The sequence below is a fragment of the Toxotes jaculatrix genome, chromosome 19 (genome assembly GCF_017976425.1).
Source record: "Toxotes jaculatrix isolate fToxJac2 chromosome 19, fToxJac2.pri, whole genome shotgun sequence".
In the NCBI taxonomy this organism is placed as follows: Eukaryota; Metazoa; Chordata; class Actinopteri; family Toxotidae; genus Toxotes; species Toxotes jaculatrix.
Window position 1 is genome coordinate 6,620,341 of NC_054412.1, and position 10,736 is coordinate 6,631,076.

The 10,736-nt window shown below is 37.5% G+C and overlaps 1 long non-coding RNA gene across 1 annotated transcript; it reads left to right on the plus strand.

Annotated features, from left to right (window-relative positions):
* Positions 1–2,956: 2,956 nt before the first annotated feature.
* Positions 2,957–6,119, plus strand: LOC121199439. The gene is made up of 3 exons (XR_005896449.1): positions 2,957–3,001; positions 5,439–5,563; positions 5,667–6,119. It is a non-coding gene; the product is annotated as an uncharacterized LOC121199439 (long non-coding RNA).
* The last annotated feature ends 4,617 nt before the right edge of the window (positions 6,120–10,736 follow it).

Here is a 10,736-nt window from a genome sequence, read left to right on the forward strand (position 1 = left end):
TATACTTCTCTTTCATTTGTATCTGTGAATCACTTTGTAAAATGTTCAGAAATGTGCTCTATATACAGGTTTATCTAACATACTCGAAATAAAGTTTTCCTTAATTTTGAGTTATTATAACCCTTTCCTGCAGGGGGCACTCAAGCTGCCTGCAACATACTGCGTGTATTTAATGTAATGTATGTGTAAAGCTCTTTTTCACTGTTGTTTTGAAGTTCAAGCTCTTTCTCTCGGGCCTTAAAAGGTTTTTATGTTGAAGAGTGTGTGAATAGAGCATCTGGAAGATCAAATGTGTTTTTATTCAACATGTGGGCATCTTTTGTGTGGGTTCACATGATGTAATCTTTTAATTTATGCCCTTTTCTTGTCCTGCCGGTGAGTGTTATGACTATACAGAGGAGGATAATGCCTCCCGTTTTCACTAAACATGCAATCCTAGATTCTCACTTCCCATTCTACTTCCCTTTTTTTCAAAAATGAAGAAAACATAATGGATATTTATACTACTTGAGAGGTGATATCATAAAGGTGATATCATCCACCAACACACACACACTTATCGAACCTGCAGTCTGCAAATGAGGTGTGTTTCACACTTGGTGAAATCCTTTAAAACTGTACAGGTATAAGACTTGGTAGATTGAGTGATGAAATGGATGAATTTTCCAGAAAGCTATTAACTAAGAACACCACACTGACTCATGCAAGCATATATGTGTCCACTGACTCATGCTGCCCCTACTGATCTGTAATTCTGTGTAAGTACAATGGGCAACGAACAAACAATAAGCTTGACCTGACCCAAAGAAGCCTAGTTTGCCAGTGTACTGAGGTTGCATAGTGGGTGATTGTGTGGTTGGAAAATACAACAAAGCCTGGTGCATTTTGAATGAATGTGGGAGCTGGGGAGCGTGGCCTGTCTGTCTGTCTGCCTCTATATTTCCGCCTTTACTCATCCTTCTCTACATCAGCACTTCCTCTCACCCCCTGTATATCTGGATGGCTGTTAGTGGAGATAATGTGGTTGAACTTTTCCATATTACGTAACTTCGACATCAGTTAAAATTTGTCATTTGGATATGTAGTGCCTAAAGGGTGACAGGTTATTAAATGCATTAGTGAAAAAGCTTTTAACTCTTTATAAACACACTGTGGAAATAATGGATTAAAGCTGATCAGGTATTTATCATCCAGGGTTTTCACTTATCCAGCCAAATACCTAAACATTTACCAGATGGACTGGTCAAAAAACATTACACAGAAATTCTGTCTGATGGATTCTCATAAAATTGGGTTCAGACATTTGTGTTGCCCTCAGTATTAATTATAATAATCCTTATAATGATCCTTTTCCATCTAGCGCCACCATTAGGTCAGAATTTCCATTTGGCCAATACTTTGCTTTATGATCAAATACCTACAAAACTACTCACATTCCCATCAGCCTCAGCTGTACTTTGTGCTAATTATCAAATGTCAGCACAATAAACTAAGATGGTGAATGAGGCAAATAAATATGAAAATAAAAAACCAAAACAAACACAAACATGTTTTCTCAGAATGATAGCTGAAATGATTAAAAGTGATGGCCATGACATAGACCTATAGTATCGCTACATTATCCAGAAGACAACTGTCTTTTTATGTTGTCTTTTTTATGTTTTTATGTTGTTATGTCTTCCAGTTCACATTTCTATAGAGTTACATTTAGCTTTACTAAGTCAAATGTATTGCTCAGGATCTTCATATAAGCCTGACTGTATTTGACAGCTATTTTGAAATGGAAATATTTGTGTTGTTTTCAAATAAAATGGCTTGGTGGAATTACAGATGGGTGAAAAGATTATATCCATGTCCTCATCTTGAAGAAGAAATTTGGTGACATTCTGAATATTATATCTGAAAAGACCAAACATACGACAGCTTTGTTCATCTGTTAATGCTTCCTGACTGTGGCTCACAGCCCCAAGCTCATTTGTTCCTTCTGAAAATGAGGGTATATTTTTATGGGTCACAAATAAAGTAATTTCCTTTGACAGCCGGGCAGTGTAATTTTTAAGAAACATTACTCGAACTAGAGTTAATACAGTATGTGGTGCACTAGTGAGTATTCACAGCAGCAGAGTAGTGTACGTGAGACTAACTCAAAATTCACTACAGTCCCCATGTAATGAAGAAACATGTCGCCCAGAGCAACAGTGCAGCTTTTTTTTTTTTTTTATAGTTTTTGGACAACAATGGAGCTCTGTGGCACACAGGAATAAGATACATCAGGCTTTACAAAGGCAATACTTGTAAGCAGAATAAATCCATTGTTGTTTTTAGTCTTTTCATAGTTTCGGTTGACAGCAAGAAAAATATAGAATATCACCAACTCATCCTTAAATAAACATGGAAGCCAAACAGCTACTGTAACTAGACAATTCAAGCTTTGTAACCTCTTCTGAATCTGTCTACTGGTAAATTTTCATTGCCTGACCTCACTCAAAACTCTGTGCTTTTTCTTTTGTATTCAAAAAAAAAAAGAAAAAGAAAAAAAAAGCTGTGATGGTGTATTGCGGGCTGACATTTCGCCGCTGGCCTTTTTCTATGCTGGCCTTTAAATTTGCTGTTTGTGTGTCTTTGTCCTGCGTCTAACTGTGTGTTAGGTCAGATTAACAAATGGTAAGGCCGGTGGCAGGCTGAATAACAGCATTAACCAGAGGACAATGGGAGCGTGGGACTAAGCCCTTTCACAACCTGTCTGACAGTTTGTGGCGTTGATGTCATCCTCTGACTCAGGCTGTTACCACGGCCGCTGTCACCCTGGACGCTCGGATGCATGACATCACCAAATGACACATATCACTCTGCACTTAACTGCCTCTCTGCTTTCATTTCTCTCCTTTTGTCTCTGCCCCTCTTTGTTTCCAGTCATTTGCACACTCATCAGCTTTCCTGCGTCGAAGGCTTCCACATTGTCCGTCTGTGAACACGGAGGAGAAGAGCATGAAAGGACATGGTTAGTTTTCCAAGGAGATAAGGGGAGAGAAAACACAACAACAAAGACTGTTAGGTCATGTAATTTTTGTTCTTGTCTCATTTTTAAAAAAAAAGTAGTTAGTGATATTTGATGGAGATTGCACAATAACAAAAATATGGAAACTACTAGCATTATTTCTATCAGTAAGAAGAACAGTAAATGATTTACAGCATGTTGAAATGTTGAAATCAGGCAGCAGTGTTTTGGATTCAGGTGAGATGGCCTGGTTACTTTTCAGTGAAAACCATGTATCTCCAAATTTCCAAAACTGAAGCATTAAGCGTGCCTTTATGGTTTGAGACAGTTCTTGTACTAAAAACCCACTGCATTATGTGACAACCGAGTAGAAATCAGAGCTGTTTTTGTGAGCTCATGAAAAGCAGGTACTTTGGAAATACATGGTTTTCACAGGACAGCGACCACGCACTGTTAATAACATTAAACAGTGCCCCTTTTCAGTTATGATCTGTCAAAGATTTTTGTTCCCATTCACACAACAGGGCAGTGAGATACGAACAATAACAATGACTGATTGTAAAAGTGCACCATCAACCATGGAAACAGTAACGGGACAAAAAACTCCCAACTTGAATCTATGCCTCTCTGGAGCTCTCAACCACATCTCACAGTTTTCATCAGCAAATGGAGTTTACTTAGTTGTCATCATATGACCTAAGTGTGGTCCTTTAGTCATACGATCCAAGGGTCTTTGAGCTCCAAACCCCATCTGCAGTTGGAAGCCATGAGATGCAAACACAAATAAAAAATAAAAAAGCTAAGTGTACATTCATTTGACTTTTTTTTTTAATTTAATAAAAATAATGGTTGTGTCAGTATCAAACCTTAACAAAGCTCTAAGGTAACACTTTACTTAAAGCCCCAATGTTTATGAGCAGAACATAAACATTTCTTAAATGGTTAATATTTTTATAATACCATAATGTAGCTGTAAGCAGATATAAGTGTATTTATCAACAACTATAACTCCTCCAGCGGACACTATAAGTGGAGGCTGCTGTATAAACAGAAAATGAATAACAATATAGTAAAACACAGCTGTAATAATAGAAAATATGTCTTGATTAATAAACACCAAAAATACCTGCTCACAGCTACATTATAGTGTGTTTTAAGCAGTTTATTAAATGTTTATAAATTGTTTGTACATGCTAAATAGGGAAACTAAAATGTTTTAATTTATATTAGTTAAAGCTGTGAAAGGCAACTTACACTTACTAGTCTAAACACTATCAACAGGAGTAAAAGCTACTGCTGCAGCTACTACTGCAATATAACTGCACAATTATTTTTAACCAACCAAACCAATCTGTGACGCTTTACAGTTGACCGAAGCAAAATGAGAGATGCAAAATATCTGTTTATCTACCTAGTTTACGTTTCATCAGTTTGTCGCTCTGGTCATTTCCTGTTCATCACTTCCTGTTTGCATAAATGTGTAAATGCCAGACACAGACATATAATAACTTAGAGTATATGCCACTGTCGGTGTCGATTAGGTTGACATGATTGACATGTTTATTTTCACACATCTTTACTAGTGTAACTGGTTCAGCAGCACGTAAAGCAGCTGTAATGAAATCAGTCTGATGTTATCATGGAGATGTTGATAAAGGAGGAAATTCCTCTGCACGCAAATTTTCATATAGAGCAGGTGAAAACCATGTACCATCACTCTTCTTCCCTATAACATGGCTTTGGGACACAGTGCAGACTTTACTATCTTTCTAATATGACACATACTCTGTTACCCAGTGTTTCACTTCTGAATAAAAATAAGCTTTTGGAAGTGTGTTTCAGAGATTATAATTGGAAATTTATGACAGTTTTAGTTCAAGTTTACAAAATTTACAATCGTAAAAGCCCTTGAAGTCTCAAAATATTCTACGAACTTTCTGGGTTGTGTCCCATATTAACTGTGCTTATGGCAAAAGGTCAGAAAACCCTTTAATTAATTGAATTCCAGTGTTAAAGTTAAATGTCTGTTTACTATTAATTGAGCAGATCTGTTACTGAATAGCCAGTTCAGGAAAGGTTTTACATTTGCTATTCTATACACCTGGTGTTTGGTGAGTCTTTCCCTGCAAAATCATCTTGTCATACAGGAAGTGAAGCGTTTTACATTTTTGACAGCCGCAACAGCTTGTGTAGAATAACATGGGGAGGAGTTAGCATGAGCAGAATTAGCGACTTTGGCTCTGAGAGTGTTGAAGGAAAGACCTCTAAACACAGAAGCACGCACTTCATTTGAAAATCTTTCAGACAGACACAAAATCTTAAAATTTCACATCTAAACAAAGCCACATAATGGTAAACTAGTATTTCAGCAAGAGGTCCTGTAATTTCAGACTTGTTTTACGTTGTCACTCATTAATTTACAGTATTATTATTATTGCAGATATAGCGCAGAGCAGTCCATTCCCAAAGCACAGAGACAGCTGCCAACAGAGGGTAAACATCAGCCCCCTCTGGGACAGCCACGCAGAGCTAAAAGGCCCTGGCTCCCATACAGCCACGCAGCAGGTGAGCCCCTGTCCTGGAAACAGTTGCTATTTGGACATGATTAGCAGCCAGTGCAGAGAGAGTCATTGTTATTTATATTGTGTTATCCCTGTGTTTGTTTCAGAGGTGGAGGGCAGCGAGTACCAGTGATAAGTTGCTCTACTTCAGGGTCACGGCTGAGAGGTTTGGTTTATAACCTCTGGATCCTACCCGTCAATCCCCCGCAGAAGTATAAACCGGCCTTAAGAAGACGTGTAATAAACAGACACTCACTGTGGTGATGGGTATAAATATCAGGGGAGCATCATATAATACCCTCGGTCGTGTAGATCCATCCATGTGTATGATATGCTTCCATTCTGGGATAAGGTCAGAATTAAACTGGGCCTCCACTGCAGGCAGAATGACAAAATTTGCTATTCTTGAGATCATTATCTCACATTTCATAAAAGAATGAGGTACACCAAAAACTGCAAGGGCACACGCAGCCACCGTGCGTACATATGAAGCACTCAAGTATATAAGCATTGGTGACGCTTCATCACCGACTTTATGCACCATAAGCGTGAGCGTATACGTGAGCAAGCGAGAGTGAATGTTTAAATTTTTTCATCATTAACTAAACAATATTTGGTAGTTGCTAAGTGACCATGAGGATGAGTCACCCCTCCTCAGGCGAAGGGACATGCCAACTTGAATGAATAATACTGAGCAGACGAGCCCAACTCAGAGAAAATAGGGTTGTTATGAGTTCAGTGATGGAGCTGTTATTGTTAGGTGTAAACTATACTTCTCTTGGTCATCTGTCATGGCGGCTGGCCTTCTCTCCCAGACCAACACTTAAAGAGACATTTGCTCTTTTAGCAGATGATTTTTTTTTTTTTTTTTTTTAATTTTCACTGCCTACAATCATCAGCTAATTTCAGTAGCTCAAAGCCTTCAGTTGGAACTCCCCTTATGGTTGTGAGATGTTTTGGAGGAGGTGGGTTTCGCAAAATGACAATGAAATGTGTTATAAATGTATGCCTAATCATACTGTGGCCTTCCTGACACACGGGTACATTGGTGTCAGTACCTTTTACATTATTAGGCAGCTCTTGGGTTTCTTTTAATGTGCTATTTAGGTTGTTTCTACAATGAAAGCATGCACTTGCTCTCTCTGATTTGTTTTAGATATTTTACTCATGAATCGATTATCATATTTCTGTTTATTTCTGATATTGTGATATACTGTGTTACAGAAAACTAGATTTTTCTACTTGTAATTCTGACCTGTAATTGTTCTAGTTAAATTAAAATAGCTAAGGTTAAAGACGTTAAAATGGCAGTTGAAAGAACAGTGGTGAATGAAGTTCAAGTGTGGAAACTAAAAGGAGATGCCTGCTGAGGTGTCGGCTGAACAGTAAACACTGAAAGCAGCTGGAGTAAATTCTGCATGGAGGGTTTTTGTTGTTGTTGTTGTTGTTAGTTAAAAGTGAAAACTTGAGACCTGAATGAAGTGTCAGTGAAAGTATAAGAATTGAAAGGAGTTGAAATGTCAGTCGAAGCATGTGTGATAAATTGACCAGCAAGTGACTGCTGAAGGGGAAGTCCTGGAAGAAATTAGTGCCAGTGTATAAACTAAAAGAGGGCATCAGTTGAAGTGTGAGCACTGAAAGCAGTTGGACTAAATAGTGCTTGGATGGTCAAAGTTGTGTGAGTTAGTTCTTTTTTTTTTTTTTGTTTCTCTGCATCTCACATAGAGTTTGAGTTAGGACTATCTTTACCCTTTTTAAACAAAGGTTATATACATTTGTTGTCAGACTTTGCCTTTATAATTATTAGCTTTAATGCTCTGTAGATCAGTAGCCAAACATCTAACCTGATATGAAAGGTTGAAAGGATATGAAAAGTTTTTTTTTGCTTTTTTGATTTCTTTTTTATTTTTTAAGTTGCTATTACTTTTTTACTGCTATTAATTAGATTTACAAGTTGCTATTAATATTCGTGTAAGGATGGCCAATAATTGGCTTCTCTGTCTGGAGATGAAATGGAATATGGGATTACCAATTTTACATGTGGGGACAGTCACAGATCTTATCAGAGCTTTGGATATTACACGACTGCTTTAGGATTTTCTCACCATGTGACGTTTCAAACCAAACTCTCAAGCTCACGAGTGTCACGTGCTGTCAGTTTGTACAAAAGTTTAGACAGGAAATCATCTTTCCATCCAGTAAAAACAAAAAATAAACAAAGGCAGTCATGGTATGACAGTATTTCAGAGGGAGGCACCATAATGCATCGACAGACTGGGCTGACAGTTTTTTTTTTTTTTTTTTTTGGGCTCTCAACGCTCAGGCAGTTTGTACGATGATAATCAGAGAGCCCGAGCATTAATGATGAACAGAATGTTGCTTTGGAAAGCTGTGTCAGTGCTTGGTTAAGATCTCACTCATTCAATTAAACTGCCTAATGAAGCTAATGAAATAGATTTAAAATGACAGTAAGCGAGATAATCAGCCCATCAAGTTTCAGGAGGTTAAACATGTTTGAAGCTGTGTGAACAAACTGGAAGCTGATAAATGTGCAGAAAGTAAATGGCCATAGGTCGACAGGCTGTTGAATCTTTGGCAGCGTCCGTCCTTGCCATCACTGGACATGTTGCTTTTCAAGCTGTTGAGTCTGCAGTAGGCCCATCTGTGCCATTCCCTCTTAGAAACTATCAGAAGCAACATTTTTCCATTTCTTAAATCCTCAGCATTGAAAGAAAGATGAAGTTAATGGCCAGATGGGATGAAGAACTGGGAGCGAAGGGGCAGTCTTTTGCATATTAAAGACTAAAAACAAGCAATTAGTAAATGTGCTAATTTGTAATTCAAACACAGTCTCCTGGGTCCTTGCTAAATGAATGTATGTATGAAAACTGGTTTCCAGGGTTACATAAGGTTGAGCTCTTCTTGCACTGCTCTAAATGTGACACTGAGTCTGCACCTTGCTGAAGACAGGAAGTGGTTTGGGTCTTTCATCTGGGCCAGCGAATACCGCACTACGATCAGTCACATTTTCCATGCCTAGCAATGGAAATGTTTTACATCAAAGTTTGACATCTCATATCATGTGTGATCTCTAAACAGATACACAATGCCACAATCTGTCATGTTTTCCATGGGCTGACATTTAAAAAAGGAAGACAGAATATTCAATCCAGTTCAAGATCTCACAAAAGGGAGAAAATGGTTGTAAAACGGGGTTTCTCATCCTGTTATTCAAAATGAATAATAAAAGGCTCATAACATCCATAAACATTTAATCTGCAGAAATCATTTTAACATCCACCTGCTCCCAGTTTCTTTTGACAACACAATTGAGAAATTACTGGTATTGATGCAATTTTGGGATTTTTTTCCATTTTCATTTAAATGTAAAAACAAAGACCGTTGGAATAAGCTGCAGAAAAAGAAAACAAGCATAAACATAATCTAATAGTAAGAGCAGTTGTTTTACTCTGAAAGAACTCCTTATCCAAAACCGGAGGTAATATTATAGGAGAAATGCATTCATTCAAATCATATTCAATATCTGAACACAGGGCATATCAGAACATTACTTATACCCTGTGTCTAGTTGAACTTATTAATTATGTGAGAACAGAATAAGTTTATATTTAGCTATGCCGTGAAGCACTTTGTTGATTTTACACCCTGTCTCCTAGAATTTACGTTTCTATACCACCAATTTTCAACAGCCGATACATTTTGAGAGAAACACAATGTTAAATTTTTAGCAGCAAGACCCTGGTGGTCCCTGGTGAAATATCTCAACAAGAATTGGACAGATTGTGCATTAAATTTTATATGGACAGTCATGGTTCCACAGAGGACAAATTGTTTTAACTTGGTGCCACCAAAAATTCAGTTTGTCAAGTATTTTGGTTTATGATCAAATACCTACAAAATTAATGACATTCTCATCATCCGCCACTGTACTGTACAACACTGATTTGTGATCTTGTTTTTTCTGCAATATACATTTTGCAAAACAATATCCACATGTAGCAATGAAAGTATGATAAAACTTCCCTAAGGTGAAAAAGTAAAGTTACTTGAAGACGAGCATGATACAGGACAGGTTTACTTTATTAACGCTTAACCAAAACCATGATCATTACCTAACCTTAACCAAAGTGCTTTTGTTGCCAAAACCTAACCACACCTGTGATTCAAGATAGGATCCAGGATCTACAGGGTCACAGTGGCCCCCCTTCGTATGCCCACCACCTACCACAAACCTCGTCCTACACTATTCACTATTCAGGCAGCAATGTTTGCTTCATGAAGTATTTATATAAATAAATTAGTAATATCTTTCTTTCATCTTTCATATCTTTCGTCTACAGTGAGAAACTCTGAGTCTTTCAAGGAACGAGCACAACTTCCACGTAATACTGTTTCAGACTTCCTGATCAACATCAGCGTGTCATCATAATAAAAACTCTGAGCCTCAACTCTCTGATCAAATCATTTTCACAGTTTTGATGGCGTAAATGTGGTTCTTGGTAATCCTTCCGGTGTTTTGTGATGCAGCCCACTCAATCGCCCTGTGCTGAAAAACAGTGTCGCATTACTGTGGCTCAAAGAAAGAGAGAGAATATTTTGGTGCCTGCTTGACAAACATTTGGCCAGATGAAACCAGCCACACAGGCAGAACAGGTTGAATTTACATATATGTTCAGGTCCTGCTACGTTCAGTGTTTGAATTTCCAACTGATCTATTAAATGTTTGCTCGGAGTGCCTGCTTCTCATTTATCACCTAATATTTCTAGCCTTACAACTGTATAACAACATCTAAACATTTACTGATGTTAATAATGCATTGTTTTCCACACATATATATACTTTCTATTGCTGCTGCTGTTTCTTAGCGCTTATAATAAAACGTAAATGTCAGAGTTATGACATGAATGAATGAGTGGAAGTATGAAGCAGGATAAACTGAAGTGAAACACATGATAAAATGCACTTAGTCACTTATGTACTTTAATGGAACGCTTTGGTTCATCTGAAAATTTCAAAATCACCAAATTTGGAGATAGACAGTTTTTACGGGCCACCTGTGATGTGTTAGCTTTATTGATAACAAATTTGCCTATGAGAGTTTTCTTTTTATTCTTAAGTAATTCATTACACATAAACTTGGATTTCACATCAATAA